This window comes from Acinonyx jubatus, chromosome A3 (assembly GCF_027475565.1).
Source record: "Acinonyx jubatus isolate Ajub_Pintada_27869175 chromosome A3, VMU_Ajub_asm_v1.0, whole genome shotgun sequence".
Classification (NCBI taxonomy): domain Eukaryota; kingdom Metazoa; phylum Chordata; class Mammalia; order Carnivora; family Felidae; genus Acinonyx; species Acinonyx jubatus.
Genome location: NC_069388.1, coordinates 48,680,885 through 48,697,266, shown reverse-complemented (window position 1 = coordinate 48,697,266; position 16,382 = coordinate 48,680,885). Strand labels below are relative to the sequence as shown.

The 16,382-nt window shown below is 45.3% G+C and overlaps 1 long non-coding RNA gene across 1 annotated transcript; it reads left to right on the top strand.

The window, feature by feature from the left end:
* The first annotated feature begins 5,835 nt into the window (after positions 1 to 5,835).
* On the top strand, positions 5,836 to 10,785 carry LOC128311168 (uncharacterized). The gene is made up of 2 exons (XR_008289228.1): positions 5,836 to 7,559; positions 7,794 to 10,785. It is a non-coding gene; the product is annotated as an uncharacterized LOC128311168 (long non-coding RNA).
* Positions 10,786 to 16,382: the final 5,597 nt, after the last annotated feature.

The window sequence follows — 16,382 nt, the reverse complement described above, 5'->3', positions numbered from 1 at the left end:
TGATTCTGGGCCTGGAGTTTTGTGCTCTGTGACCTGAGCATGTGCATTTAATCTCAGGAAAGGTGACCTTCTGTTCCTGTACCCAACATCCTCTGTCAGTCCATGGCCCTCACTGCAGGGGCTGGGAGTCTGGGAGGCCCAGTCTCATGCAGGAGAGGCTGAAGGTGAGGGGGATGCAGAGGCCTGGGGGTGAGCAGTGAGGGGGCAGGGGAGTCTCCATGATGCAAGCCAGGATCCTGGGAGGACAGACCTGACTCCAGAGTGGAGCTCTGAGAGGCTGGATGAAGCCTGACTGGCTTCATGGCTGAGGATCCGTCTTGGACCCAACTTGCATTTGTGCCCACTGGGGCTCAGTTGACCTGAACCAATCAGTTCTAACACTGTCCTGTCCCCAACCACCTAGCCACACAGCTGAGAAGCCAAAGGGACAGCTGAACCATCCTGCTATTTCCAAATCCTGAGCTTCCCTGCTTCATGCTGCCTGTCTCAGCCACAGCCAGGCCCTAGGGCTCAATTAGTTAGTAATAGAAATGATGACAGTGAGAGGGAACAGATTGACAGCTCCCTCTAGGTACTTGCTAGGTACTTTCTCAGCACATTATGACTACTTCCTCACTTGATCCTTGCACCATTACTATAGAGGCAGGAGACTGAGGCAAGAGAGGGTAAGAAGTTGCAAGATGTCCTGCAGAGCAGGGGCCTGGCCCTGGCAGTGTGGCTCTGGCTTCTGGGTCCTTGCTGCTGTCCTCCACCTCTTCCCTGCTTGGCCTAGTGCTTGGCCTGGGGTGTCTGTGCCAGCCTCATTGGCACTGGCCCATCTGGGATGGATGGGGTATGACTCCTGAGCTCTGGTTAGCCTGCAGATGCCAGTTTGGCAATGGGGGCCTCTGATGGTGGCCCAAGTGCGCTGGGACAGATGCAAAAGGGCAGGTGGTGCTGATACACCATCCAGAAGGACTGTTGGCCAAAACATCACAAAGCCTTGCAGAGCAGGGAGTGAGTGGCCTCAGGAGTCTCATGTGTTGTGTGAATGAGAGAGATTTTTGTGTACCTAAACCAGGTAAGGAAGAAACAAGAACCAGTTGTTCTTGAGAGGATTACCTGATGGCCTTCTGATACCTTTATGTTCTGCTTGTACTTTCTTTTTTAGTCAGTGGTGGTTATCTGAATGGTGAGGTTACAAGACCCTTTTTTGTCCTTGTATTTCTCTGTTCACAAAGAATGTAGTTTACACATTTGTGTGAGGAGAATTTTATCCACATGCTGGCGCTGTGATCCAAGAAATGAGCATAGTGTTCCTTCTGCTGTAGCCACAGACCCATTTAGATTCAGAGGATAGGAAACAAAGCAGACCCCACCTCTCAGTGAGACAGTGTCACTGTCACATCTTAAGAAAAGCATGTGGGAGGGGATACACGGATGTGGGCATCTTTGGAAAGTTACCTGCTTCAAGTGGGTCCAGAAAGAACTCAGGTCTAAACCTCTCCGAAAGGGACCCTCTCTGACTTAACCCATCCAGTGAAGATGCCACCTGTTGCCATTATGCTGGGCGTGGACAGGGCAGGGCAGTGGGGCAGTAGGCATGCTGGCCTTGTAGCCAAAGTGTTCAGGAGAGGTTGACACCACCCCAGCTCATGGAATGGGCTCTGATTGGTCCACATCAACTTGGTTTTTTCAGGTGGACAGGTGACTGAGGTGGCCCGGTCAGAGTCCAGTGAAGGACCTATTTCCCATAGTTGAGGAAAGAAAAGCTATCTCCCATTTCTCTATCCTGCTCCCTCTCTTTCTTTCTCTCTTCTTCCCTTGGATGAATAAAACAGTATGTAGTTCCTAGAGCTGCTGGGAACTGTCTTGGTATATAAGGGCAGGCCAGACTGAAGAGAAAGCCATAAAAGGGGAGAACTGTAGAGATTCAAGCATGATAACCCCTGAATCAAACCCATCTTGAGGCTCACATACTGCTAGATTTTCCAAGTGTGACTTCCCATAAAATCCCTTTCTGTGTAGTCCATTCAAATTGGATTTTCAAGTTGTTTTCTTTTTTCTTAGAATAAAAGGGCCCCAGCTGACATGGATAGGAAGCAGGTTTGTGGCTGGGTCAGATCAAGGGTATGTGCTTTTCAGTGGCCAGCAAACCAGGGAGTGTGCCAAAGCTGGCAATGCTGTTTACCAGGAGAACTGAGGCCTTTCTAGTGGTGATGGAAGTCCAGATCAAAGGGTGGAACTGAATTCAGGTGCCACAAGCCTGGTCAGTTTTCAGCAGACTGACGTGGAGTTGATTCTCAGAGGCTGGACACAACCTGTCTTCCTTGTTGCCAGTTCTGTGGCATCTACGTATAGGCGACTTAGAGGCCTGGCATGGCTTCTGACATCCGGTTACCTAAGGTTGCCAGTTAAAATACAGGGCCAAGCTAAATTTGAATTTCAGAGAAACAACAGATGAATTATTGGTATAAGCATATCCTACATATTGCATGGGACATACTTGAACTAAAAATTATTCACTATCTGAAATTCAAATTTAACTGGGTATTTTACTTACCAAATCTGGCAAACTCTACTTTCTGTAGCCTGGTGAACTTTGTAGGACAGAGTTGCTAACTCTCTACACATGATTCTCCTGTGTGCAATGGGGAAGCTATCAGCTTGGGGCTTCAGAGTTTAGAGCCTTGGTGGGTCAGCCTGATCAGCTGACCATACTGGCCAGCTTCAGAGTTCTTGCTTGGTCACCAGAGCAAGAACAGGTACTGACATGGCAGGATGTGTTTCCTTTGCTCCTCTCACCCTTGTGTTTTTTAGGTAAGTATCCTCAGAAGTCCTAATACCTGTGTGGGGACTAGACTCTCCACCCGGCTGTGTCACTATGTCAATGATTCATGACATTAGTTGTGAGCGTTTTCAAGAAGGCTGCACCCCTTCAGTCAGATCTAGATGATGTCTGGAGACCAGAGCTCTGTCAGCAGAACTATCTGTGCCTATCCTGAGGGTGTCTGAGGCCCAGGCTTGGTCCCAAGGAGCTCATCTGGAGGGGAGAACAGGTGTCACTTAGATAGCCAGTGCTGCCCAGCAAGAGCGGAGGGTGGAGCTGCTCACTCTGTCTGAGCTGCTTGGTGGGAACAGGGCAGCGCTGGGCTCTAAGGCAGAACCAGGGTGCTCACTTCCCCAGCTGCTGGGAAGGTCATCCTTGGCTGAAGAGAGCCACCTGTGTCAGGGTCACCCCTTTCCTAGGGGCAGCCTGAACCCCGTTGGCTCATGGCAGGGTATGTCTGCATGCCCACTGCCGCTCCTGAGTTCCAACTGCCCTCACTCCCCACCAGGCTCCTGCTCCTCCAGCACCATCTATCTCATTTGCTCCCCAGGGAACTCATCCATAACAGGTGGGATGCACTCTATCCACAGAAGGGATATTTAAGTTGGGTTCTGGTGATTAGATAGGAGTGTCCTTGGACAGGAGAGGGGCAAGAGCTGAAGGAAGAGCTCAACTAAGGGCATGGCATGCAGGTGTGGGGAGCTCCTTGTTAGGATAGCCATGCTGCTTCCATATGGCTACTGCTGGGGACAGTGGAGGCCAGTCCAGCCCTTGTCATGTGGTCCTGGATGTTTGGGTCATTCTTGGAGCTGCCTGACCCTAGAAAGGTATGCTTGAGGGGAACAAGTGGTGTTAACAGTGAGATTTGTTTTATAGTCATCAGCAAGGCTATGTAAGCCTCACCCTGCAGAAGAGTGACAGCAGTGTGACTTGTCACCTGGCACAGGAGAGCCAAGGACCATGTGTAGATTGACTGTGTGTTCACCCTAATTGTCCCCCTACCTGCCCTGCTGACATGCCCCCATGAGCTACACCCCCTTGAATTGGGCTTTCAGATCTAAGGGTATGAAAGGGTTGCCTCTTCTCAGGGGTTTTGGAGTTGGGACTCTGGGCAATCCCTGCAAGAGGTGGGGGCCAGAGAGGATGAGGAGGTAAAGGCACAGGGCAGGATTCCTTGGTGTCCAGAGCCTAGTGCAACCCCAGGGACATGGGGACTTCTGACAGCTGAGGGAAGGCATCTCGCTGACCGGTCTCCCCTCTTCACATTTTTCTGTCCAAAACCAGGTTCTCTGCTCTTTAAGGATTCATGTGATTACACTGAGGGATCACCTGGGTAACCAGGGAATCCCTCCACCCCAATGTCCTTAATCACATCTGCAAAGTCCCTTTTGCCCTGTAAAGTGCCATATTAATGTGTCTCGGGGTCAGGGCATGGGCATCTCTGGGACCATTACTGCATTAGCCACAGGGTGTGTCAGGAAGAGGAAGACCCCCTTTCATGGCTGCCAAGCTTAGGGCTACCCCCACACTGGATGGGCACCTTTGTGGCCTGCAAGGTGGCAGACAAAGAGCTGGTAGGCCTCTGGGGGCATGTCCCCTGGCTCCACTGTCTTGTAAGCCACTTAAATTTCATCCTTATCTCTTGGGGAAGGTCTTGTGCTAAGTCCCCTGGAAAAGACCCAAGACAAAGGTTGGAGTGTACCCAGCATATCAGGGAGGCGATTCCAGGGAGAGACACATACACATAACAGACAGCGGCCAGACCATAAGTGACAATTGAATCTGAACCACAACTTGCAGAACCAACCCAGGAAGCCAGACCACAACCTCTGTAGCAATTGGACCAACGGTCAGACTTGGTCAATAACTGCCAGCTTCCCTAATTTTTGTCCCTGTATCCAACTTAGCATCAACCAGAGAAAAAAGGAATATGCTTCCCTAACCAGTCACATAGGATGTGCTACATCTGATTGCCTGCCTGCAGTGCCCCCAGGCAAACTTGAAGCCTTCCCCTTTTCCCATCATAGAGCTCTCCCACTCCCCAGCCGGCACTCCAGACTCTGCCACATGCAGGAGATAGTAGCTCACCTCCCCTGCTATAACAAGTTCTGAAAATGTAGCATTTTCTTGTTCTCATTTGGGTAGTCTTTGTTATTTCCACAATAAGAGATGTGGGTGGAAGAGTGAGGTAGGGACACAGCATACAGGGTGGGCTAATAAGCAGGTTCTCACTGGGCATCTGGGGGTCTCAGAGCTAGTGCCCTGGAGGGTGAGGAAGCTATAGGGTCATGGGCTGAGGGCTGTCCTGGGAATGGTAAGAGAGTACCCGGGGCAGAGTTGGTGCTTGCGGTGTCCCTCTGTCAGCACTGAGGCACTGGGATGTGGGTGGGGCCCCAAGAGCACCTGCTTCCAGCATAGGTAGCTTTCAGAGTGATTCTTGGTTTTCATGGTGGCTGCTTATCAGAGTAGCCCCGCAAACTTGGTAGAAATGCAGCCTATTTGCTCCTCAGTGCATCCCCATTCTGTGGATCTGGGTGTGGAGCTGGGAATGAACATTTTAAAAGCTCCTAAGGATAGACCCTCCTACTCAGCTATGTCTCCACATGGTTCTCGGGCCGACTGCCCAATAGACATACCTGCCTCATGGCCCTGATTTGCCTCCAGTGTTTACTCTCCTCATTTTTCACAGAATGATTGCTGACTTAAATGGAGATGGCATCTCTGTTTCAATCCCCCTTCTGCGACTGGCAACCCATTTATTACTGCATTAATCAAGTGCCCCGGGTGTATCTTCCCTCAGGCATCTGTAATTCTCAGGTGTCATTCATTGGCTCTATGCTGACATGGAACCATGGATAACATATCTCACTGGCTTTTCTTCTACCATTAGTTTCTACAGCTCTTGTATGAAATTTCCAGATTGTAATTCCAGGACTCTAATTTGGTCCATCTTGATCCAACCCCCCTCATATGGGAGAATCTAGGGTTGGTTCTACCACTTCTCTCCCTCACTTTTGTTTGATCATTAGTGATCTTTTACTCTTGCAGGGGAATCTGCTGAGATATGTACCCTTCCAGTGCCTCTGGTATTGATCCAACCCTAGGGCTGGCTGGATTCACACAACACTTTGTGTCAGAGAACCACAAGTCCAGGGTCAAAGGATGGTTATTAAATGAAGTTCTTCACTTGACTTCTTCCCACAACATTTTATTAGAAAATTTTTCAGAAATGTTGAATGAATTGTTCAGCGGACACTCATATGCCCACCCTCTAGTTAATCCACAATTACCCTTTTCTACATTTGCTCTATGATCCATCTATCCATCCATCAGTTTGTCTTATTACTTTTGTGCATTACAAAGTAAGTCGTGCTTCAGTTGATGTTGAGTCTCAGGGACTCCACTCTGCCCAGTGATTGCTTGGCCTTTGTTTAAACTCCCCTGGAGATGGGAAACTCACTACCTGATATGATTCCCCATTACATCTACTCTGGCTGTCACCAAGTTCCCTTCTGTGCAAGGGGTCCAATGGCAAGCCCTCCCAGGTGTGACTATTCAAAGGAAAGACACTGAGAGGAACAAAGAGTCAGAATTCACTGGAGTTGTTACAGCCTGGTTTTTGGGCCCGGCTCTAGGACTTCCCATGAAGGAGGTGGCTGGCAGGGTCTGAGAATGTGCATTACTAACAAGCTCCCAAGTGTGCCTGATTTGGCTCATCTAGGACCCCACTTTGAGAATTGCTGGTCTAAGCTTACACAGAAACCTGGAGGTACAATTATCCCTAAAACAACTGGCTAACCAGAGTGTCGGGTGTCCCTTTGGAATAGATCTGGAGACATGCTTCTGCTCTGAAAGTGCCACAGTCTTTACCTCAAGGGAAGCCAATGCCACCCCTCTCCTGATGGCCTTGAATGCACCTGGTTGCTGGCCAGGGGATGGGGCAGGTGCCTTCACTGAGCCAACTTGCTCCTGACTTGTGTGTGGTTTCCTTGCAGGCTGTGTCTGCTGGTGCTGGCATGGGTCCCCCCCCCAGTGGCTTCTTTGGCTTTCTTCTTCACCTGGGTGTACACTGGCTCCACTGACCATACAGGGATGGGATCCTGCCCAGGGAGAGGCATCATCATTCGACCTGGGTGAACTGGTGCACACAATAACCTTTGTTTGCTTTATTTCCTCTCTGCCCAAAGCTAAATGTTCTGTAAAAAAGCAAGTGTGTGTCTCCGAGGTTGCCTTTGCCTCTGTCGGCAGACTGGGGATGCTGTCTTTCACACTCTACTTTTGCAAATTAAGTCATTTAAGAAAAAGTAAACTTGTGTTAGTTGTTGACGGTTTATTAGTACCCATCTAGATGGCCTGGCTGGGGATAGGTGTGAATTTCATTAATTTCCCCTATGCTTTTGGGGTTTGGCTTCAAGGTCTTTCTTGAACGACCTCTTGTGAGAGCTTTAATTAACTCTTGCCAGTGTCAATATGTTTTATTACCTTCTGCAGACTGCAGCCTTCCCCCATGACTAATTTACTCAGATGTTTGGGGCCTTGGTAATGAAGGCAGGAGCTCTGTGCAGACGCTGAAGTGGATTAAATCATTTCATGGGCTCCAGTTCTAGGGCAGTTCCTCTCCATCAGAGGTGATAATGGAGGGTCACTCCTCTTTGGGAGGAGGTGTGCACGCCAGCAGACTCTAAGCCTATGGTGAGTAATGCTCCTGTGAGGCCAGAGAAAAGTCCCAGAGGCAGCAATCAAGACATAGGTTTAGGGGCGCCTGGGTGGTGCAGTCGGTTGAGCGTCCGACTTCAGCCAGGTCACGATCTCGCGGTCCGTGGGTTCGAGCCCCGCGTCGGGCTCTGGGCTGATGGCTCAGAGCCTGGAGCCTGTTTCCGATTCTGTGTCTCCCTCTCTCTCTCTGCCCCTCCCCCGTTCATGCTCTGTCTCTCTCTGTCCCAAAAATAAATAAACGTTGAAAAAAAAATTTTTAAAGACATAGGTTTATTGGAGAACTTACATAAAGCCCAGGAGCGGCTGGCTGGATAAAGCTGCTGGGACCCTTACAGTAAGCATTTATAGCACAGCCACTGAGCCTAGTGACTCTCTGTAGCCCCTCCCTCCTTGCACCACCAGCACTCCAGGGAGATCAAGGCCTGCCACCTGGGCAGTCTTTGTCACAAGGGAGACACTCCGGGTTGTCCACCCCTGGGAACCACTGACCTTGAATGATAAAAAACATGTTATTCTTCACATTCTGCTTGATGGGAATAGAGAGGGAGGACAGGATCTCCATGTTCTCAAGATAGGGAGTAACAGGGGCATTCAGGGTATGTCTGTACCAACTAGCCATCCGGCATGTTCCATACAAGAGGGCACCCTGAAGTTTTAGTCAGTTTTGTTGCATCAGAAACAGAGAGGCTGAGTTGGTCATATGACCTTGGGTGTGGCCTTTGAGATCACAGACATGGGGTCCAGGACTTGAATTCAGGTCCCTGCCATCACTTAAAAGCTGTGGGGTGTGGCATATTCACCCCTGCCTTGGGACCCCTTTCCCTCTATTTGATAGTGTGGGTAGGAATCTTGCCCCTCAGAAGGCCAGATGTGGGGGGCATCATTTCAGCCACAGTGGATGTGGAGTAGCTGACCTCCATTGGTTGGGTGGGCTGGGGTCTGTGGAGGTGTGGCCGCTGGGGTAGAAGCAGGGAGCTGGCTGTCACAGTCCCCTCCAGCAGCCACATTCTAGGGTACACCTGCAGCTCCTTGTGTCTCTGCCCACAGGACATGAAGGGCTGGGGGGAAGCACCCTTCTGAGGAGCACCTTCCCTAGTCTTAGAGCCCCCACAGATAGAGCCCAGGGGCCCATGGTGGCCACCAACCTTCCTCTTTCCTGGCCTTTTCTTCTGACCTCACATCCTTGGAAACTACTGGCTGTCATGTCCTTTCAACATCTGCTGAAACAACATCCTTTCATCGGGAAACCCATGAAGGACAGGAGTGTCAGAGGTGGGACGGAGGTGGGACAGCATGAGATTAAAGAGCCTCAAGGACATGGAGCCCTGCGGGGGTGGGAGGCAGACGTGGGAGGTTGTGGAGAAAATGAGAGAAGAACTATTGAAAACTTCACTGAAAACCCAGACATGTAACACCCAATACTCAGAACTCAGGTGATAAAACCCAGGACCCTGGACCAGGAGCAAGTAGTCACTGCCCTGCAGACACAGGCCCGTGTAGCAGGTAGAGGCATGTAGGGTTGGGATACCTCAGCCCTCTGAGGCTGCATCCCCAAATCCAAGTTAATCCAAATGCTGATCTTTGAGGTTATTTGGATTTGATTGAGGTAAAATTCATGTACAGTGAATTGAATGTAAGGCTGTAAGTAAATGATTCCATGAGACTTGAGAAATCCATACACTCAGGTACCTGGCACCCAGTGGAGACAGTGAGCATTCCACCCTCCGGAAGCCCCTGCGATGTCTGCCTCTCCCGAGGCACCAGGCATTCTGGTTCCTCACCACGGACCAGCCTTTCCCATCAGCTCCACGTCCAACAGAATTGCAGAGGTGACACTCCTGTCCCACTTCTTTTGTGTCATAACGTTCTTGAGGTTGAAGGTGCTTGCTTGTATGGAGTGTTCGTTCCTTTTTATTGGGGAGTATTCCATTCTGTGAACAGACCACATTTTGTTTGTTCAGGTACTTGTTGATGTACATGACATTTTTGCCAGGTGTTAGCTATCATGAGAAATGCTGATATAAATGTTCTTATACAATTTATTCATTATGTAGACATATGATTTCATTTCTCTTGGGGACATCATTTCCCTGAGTCATCATGTGGGTGTATATTTAAGTTCACAAAAAACCGCCAGACGCTTCTCCAAATTGGCTGTACATTTTCACTCCCAAGAAGGGTGCGTGAGTTCCTGGTGCTCCACATCCTCACCAGCACTTGCTACTGTCAGTCTTTTTTAGTCATTTTGGTGGGTGCATAACAGCATCTCATTGTGTATATAATTTGCAATTTTCTGACAACTAATGGTGTCGATCATCTTTTCATATACTTAATTCTGTGTATCTTATTTTGTGAAGCATTTGTTCATGTTTTTTTGCTCATATTTAAAAACTGTGCATTTAGTTATTTTGAGAGAGAGGGGAAGAGAGAGGGAGTGCGGGAAGGGCAGAGAGAGAGGGAGAGAGAGAATCTCAAGCAGGCTCTGTGCTCCTAGCACAGAGCCTGATGTGGGGCTCAATCTCATGAACTGTGAGATGGTGACCTGGGCCAAAATCAAGAGTCAGACACTTAACTGACAGAGCCACCCAGGTGCCCTGTTATTTACTCATTTTAAAACTGGATTGTCTTATGGAAAACAGTATGGAGGTTCTTCAAAACATTAAAAATAGAACTAACATACAACCCAGCAATTGCACTACTAGGTATTTATCCAAGGGATACAGGTGTGCTGTTTCGAAGGGGCACATGCACCCCAATGTTTATAGCAGTGCTATTGACAATAGCCAAAGTATGGAAAAAGCCCAAATGTCCATCAATGGATGAATGGATAAAGAAGATGTGGTATGTATGTACACACACACACACACACACACACAATGGAGTATGACTCGGCAATCAAAAAGAATGAAATCTTGCCATTTACAGCTATGTGGTAGGGTATTATGTTAAGCAAAATTAGAGAAAGACAAATACTATATGACTTCATTCATATGAGGAATTTAAGATACAAAACAGATGAGCATAAGGGAAGGGAAGCAAAAATAATATAAAAACAGAGAGGGGGACAAAACATAAGAGACTTTTAAATACAGAGAATAGAGGGTTGCTAGAGGGGTTGTGGGAGGGGGGATGGGCTAAATGGGTAAGGAGCATTAAGGAATCTACCCCTGAAATCATTGTTGTGCTATATGCTAACTAATGTGGATGCAAATTAAAAAATAAATTAATTTAAAAATAATAAAATTGGATTGTATTTTAAATTATTAATTTGTATTTATTTATATATTCTTTTTTTTAATATATTTTTTTAACATTTATTTATTTTTGAGACAGAGAGACAGAGCATGAACGGGGGATGGTCAGAGATAGAGGGAGACACAGAATCCGAAACAGGCTCCAGGCTCCCCTGATGCGGGGCTCGAACCCATGGACCATGAGATCATGACCTGAGCTGAAGGCAGATGCTTAAGCAACTGAGCCACCCGGGCGCCCCTATATATTCTTTATATAAATCATTTATTAGGTATACCTAGTGCATAGTTTCTCCTAGCCTGTAGCTTGTCTTTTCATCATCTAAATGTTGCCTTCATAAACTGAAGTTTTTAATTTTGATGAGTGCATTGTACTTTTTAGATGGAGGTGTAATTAGACTCTTGGAGCTGGGTTTGTAACTTTAGGATTTTAAATTATTCCCATCTTGGGGCACATGGGTGGCTCCATTGGTTGAGCGTCTGACTTTGGCTCAGATCATGATCTTGCGGTTTGTGGGTTCGAGCTCCGAGTAGGGCTCTGTGCTGACAGCTCAGAGTCTGGAGCCTGCTTCGGATTGTCTCCCTCTCTCTCTCTGCCCCTCCCATGCTCATGCTCTGTCTCTGTCTCTCAATAATAAATGTTAAAAAAAATTAAATTATTCCCATCACACACACACACACACCCTTTACCCCAAGGTAACCTATGTTGGCAGCTTCCTATGTATCCTTCCACATCTGTTTCCATGCTCCTACCAACATATACTTATGTATGAGATTTTTTTTTTTTTTTTTACTTAAATGGGAGCACACTATAGACCAAGGAAACTATTCTTCTCATTTAACAGTGCACTGACCAACAGGTACATGAAAAGACTTGTCAGAATGTCTATTATAAAAAGGACAAGAAGAAGTGTTGAGGATGTAGAGAAAAGGGAACCTCCATGCATTGTTGGTGGGAATGTAAATTGGTGCAACAACTATGGAAATGGTATTGTGGTTCCTCAAAAATTAAAAATAAAACTACCATACTGCCCCATAATTCCACTTTTGGTAATTTATCTGAAGAAAACAAAAACACTGAACACTAACTGAAAAAGATATCTGCATCCCCATGCTCACTGTAGCATTATTCACAATAGCCAGGACATGGAAGCAACCCAAGTGTCCACTGATAGATGAATGGAATATATATATATATGTATATATATATATGTATATATATACCATATATTATATACCCATATATATATATATATATGGTATATAATCCATTATAGGGTATATATATATATATATATATATGGGATATATAATCCATTATATATATATGTAAAATTATACAGCCACAAAGAAGAAGGAAATATATATATAATAATATAAATTATATATAATATAATACATATTATAATATATATTATAATATAATATATAATATATTATATATATTATATAAGGAAATATAATATATTATTCAGCCACAAAGAAGAAGGAAATCTTTCCATAGGCAATAACATGAACGAACCCTAATCTGTTAAGTGAAATAGGCAGAGAAAGCAAATACTGTCTGATTTCACTTATATGGAAAATCTAAAAAGAAAAAAATATAAAGAAAACCAAGCTCATAGATACAGAGAACAGATTGGTATTTGTCAGAGGTGGGGGGGTGGGATGAGAGAAATGGGTACAAGGGGTTGTCAAAAGATTAAAAAAAAGAAAGACTAAGGCTAGCATAAGTATAACAAAACTGAAAGGGTTAGCGGGGGCCCAAATGTTTGGTAGATTTCTCCACCAGATAATGCACATTGTTTTATTTTTCGCTAGTTTGACGAACATTTTGCCATTTTTTTACACTGTATAGGAAAACTGAACTGTAACTTACATTTTATGACATGGGAAACCGATTTCAAATGCAGTGTTGAAATTCATTTATTATGAAATTTGACATACACACTTGAAGGACACCTAAACATGTGGACTGAACAAAGAATGAAACCACAGCAAGCGCTTTTGTAGCTAAGACCGAACCAGGTTGTGAGTGAGTGTTGCCAGGACCCCTGTACACTTCTGCACATCATATCCACTCCAGGGATATATCCCTGTGCAAAAATATCACAAACAGAAAAACACATTTTTTTCCCTGACAATTTTGTTATGCCATTTTAAATTATATTCAAGGCTGTGCTGCTTTAGAAATACTTCTGTTAAAACACAGACATGGGAAATGGAAATTAAGGACAAAATAACAGGCTGCAAAAAATAAACAAAGACAAAATGATAGGTGGGTTTATCCACTGAGGCTAGAGGCAGAGTTCTCAACCATTTCTTTTTGGTTGCTGTTTAATATTCCAGAGAATGAATATACAACCATTGATTTAACCCTTCTCTTTTTAACGACTTTTCTCTCTTTCTGCTGCTGGACATTCAGGTTGTTTCCAACGTCGTGCCGCTTCAAACAACGCACACAAGTGAACCAACGAACACACCAAGTGCACAGCTCTGCGAAGCCTGTTGTTTTTTTCCTGTGGGATAAATTCCAACAATGAGATCGTTGGGTCATGGAGTGTGTGTATTTTGAAACTTAACAGCTACTGCAGATTTCTTCCCCAAAAGGCCATAGGAATTCACAAGCTGTAGGTGAGGTTCTGTGTCCCTGTGTCTGCAAGCACAAGGTGTTGTTGCTGAACTCATTTTTCAGACTCACGAGTAAGAAAACTCTTATCTCACTGCAGCCCAACCGTGCTTTTCTATTAACTCATTTTAAAAACTGATTTTTAAAATTTATGTACTTTTTTTCTGTTCAGAAATGGTTTTCTTTTTTTATTCTCCCCTTTTTCCTCTCCAGCATTTTCTCTTGCTCTTCACCTTGTTATTTCTCAAATGACATGTTTCAGACATGTTTCAGATGTGTTTAAACATGTCCCAGGAGATCCTCTATTCGCAGTTATTTTTATGTGTGATTTCCTCCAGTTCTCAAGCCTTGCTTACAGAGCAGTGTGCCTGCTCGTGAGCTCCCTGGGGATTCAGCATCAGCATTTCTAGATAAAACTTTTATCACGGCCTGCTATGTAGGAAACTCTTCAGTTTTGTAATTGGGTCCAAGGGTTCTGAATGCATTTTCTTTTTCGAAAACTGATCCTGTCTGAGATCAAATGCATATTGCCTGAATCTGAACTTCCTGTGTGGAGGCTAAGCTGATTTCTGAACATTTCTTCTCATGGCTGGGAGAGGCTCGTGGCCTCTGTGGAAGCAGCACCACCCCCCACAGCACCGTGATATCCCAGCCAACGACCAGAGGGGTCTCTGTGCCCTGTGGGGGCAACAGACCCTTCAATGGCAGTGAGCAGGTGTGCAGGTTGGGTCATGCTGCCCCATTCACAGGGAGAGAGGCAAGCAGACTCAGAGCTACCACATTGCTGGCCACAGGCAAATGGAAGTTTGGGGAGAGTCTTGGACCTTCTGAGTACCTTTCTCCTCATCGACTCTGGATAACTTTTGAAGAACTTCATAGAAAACCAAACCACAGAAGTTTCTTTCTTTCAGTGTTGCTGAGATGTAGTTGACATGGAGCACTGTGTAAATTTAAGGTGTATAGCAAGGTGTAATGTCTTAGCTTACATGTGTCGTGAAATGATGACCACAGTAAGTTCAGTTAACACCCATCATCTATACAGAGTGGGGGGGGGGGGGAAGAAGAAAGGATAATTAAAAAAATGTTTTTTGCTTTTTCCCTTGTGATGAGAATTTTTAGGATCTACTCTCATAGCAACTTTCAAATATACCAACAGCAGTGTTAACTATAGTCCTCATGTGTACATCCACAGTACTTATACCACTGGAAATTTTTACCTTTTGACCCCCTTCATCTGTTCCCCCACCACCCCTGCCTCTGGTAACCACACATCTGATCTTGTTTCATATGAGGTTTTTTTTTTTTTTTTAAGATTCCACATATAAGTGAAATCATACAGTATTTGTCTTTCTCTGACTTATTTTGATGAGGAGAACAAAGGCAAGAAAAAGGTAGCGAAAACTAAATTTCCTTACAGCTGGCTGATACATGAAACATGCAGAGCATTACATTCTGCAAGGAACTCATGGCTGCCCTTATGTCTTATTTTTTTTTTTATTAAAAAAAATTTTTTTTTCAACGTTTATTTATTTTTGGGACAGAGAGAGACAGAGCATGAACGGGGGAGGGGCAGAGAGAGAGGGAGACACAGAATCGGAAACAGGCTCCAGGCTCTGAGCCATCAGCCCAGAGCCTGACGCGGGGCTCGAACTCACGGACCGCGAGATCGTGACCTGGCTGAAGTCGGACGCTTAACCGACTGCGCCACCCAGGCGCCCCTGCCCTTATGTCTTAATGGTTATGTTTTATTAAAGACTAAGAGTAACCTTATCTTAATAGCTAGTCCCTCAAGGTCTTGAAAGTCTTGCTTCCAAATTCCTTACAGACTTATGTTATCCCTAACCTCCACTAATTAAAAAGTATATAATCAGTCACTCGTCACAACCCTAGTGCAGCAATTTCTTCTTTGAGGTCCTGTCCTTGTGCAGTAATAAAATCATCTTTTTTGCATCAAAAACGTCTTAAGAATTCTTTCTTGGTCATTTGCTCTAGAACCCAAACTTCAAATCACATCAATTTCATTTAGCTCAGTACCCTCAAGGTCCATCCATGCTGCCACAAATGACAGTGTTTCCTTCTTGTTTAGGATGAATAGTATTCCATCCTGTGGTGTCTCTCTCACTCTCTCTCTCTCTCATCTATCTATCTATCTATCTATCTATCATCTATCTGTATCTATCATCTATATCTATCTATCTATCTATCTATCATCTATCATCTATTGCCTAGCATCTATATATCTATATCTATCTATCATCTATATCTATCTATCGATCGCTCTATCATCAGATTATGTGTTATGTAGAAAATTTGAATTATTATACCAGAGAATATAACAACTATAAGAAAACTTGTGTATAGTCTCACTATCCACAGATATCCCACAGTAAGTAATTAACACACACACACACACACACACAAACACATATATATTTAAGCATTTTATATATATTTAAAATTTGTCTCACATTGTATGTCCAATTCTCTTAAATAAAAAATCATGTGCACAATTTTCACACCAGCAAAGTAAGCAGCAGGATGCAGAAACTCTGAGAAGGGCCAGTTTCACGTACCCTCTGTTCCCAACTAAATTCAGAGCCCAGTCATACGCATACATGATGTTCCCTGATCCTACCCTCTGCCTGAATGTGGGGTTCATTAACTCCCAAATCTCCAGAGCCCCAGAGCTGCCTCTGGGTGGCCCTCCACGTTCTGATAGACAAGACAGAAAGGAGAAGGTAATGCAAACAAGCTCACATTGGTTATGAAGGGATGTGACACAGCAGCTACCAGTGCAAGTTCCAGACTCAGACATCCTGGGTTCAGAGGTCCTGCTTTGCCACCACTGGCTGCTGACCTCAGGCAGGTTACATGACCATTTTGTGCTGTGGTGTTCACAGCCATAAAATGCAGGTAATCACAGCACGTACCTCATGAGATGGAAATGTTGTGAGGGTTAACATGAGCTTAAATTGCA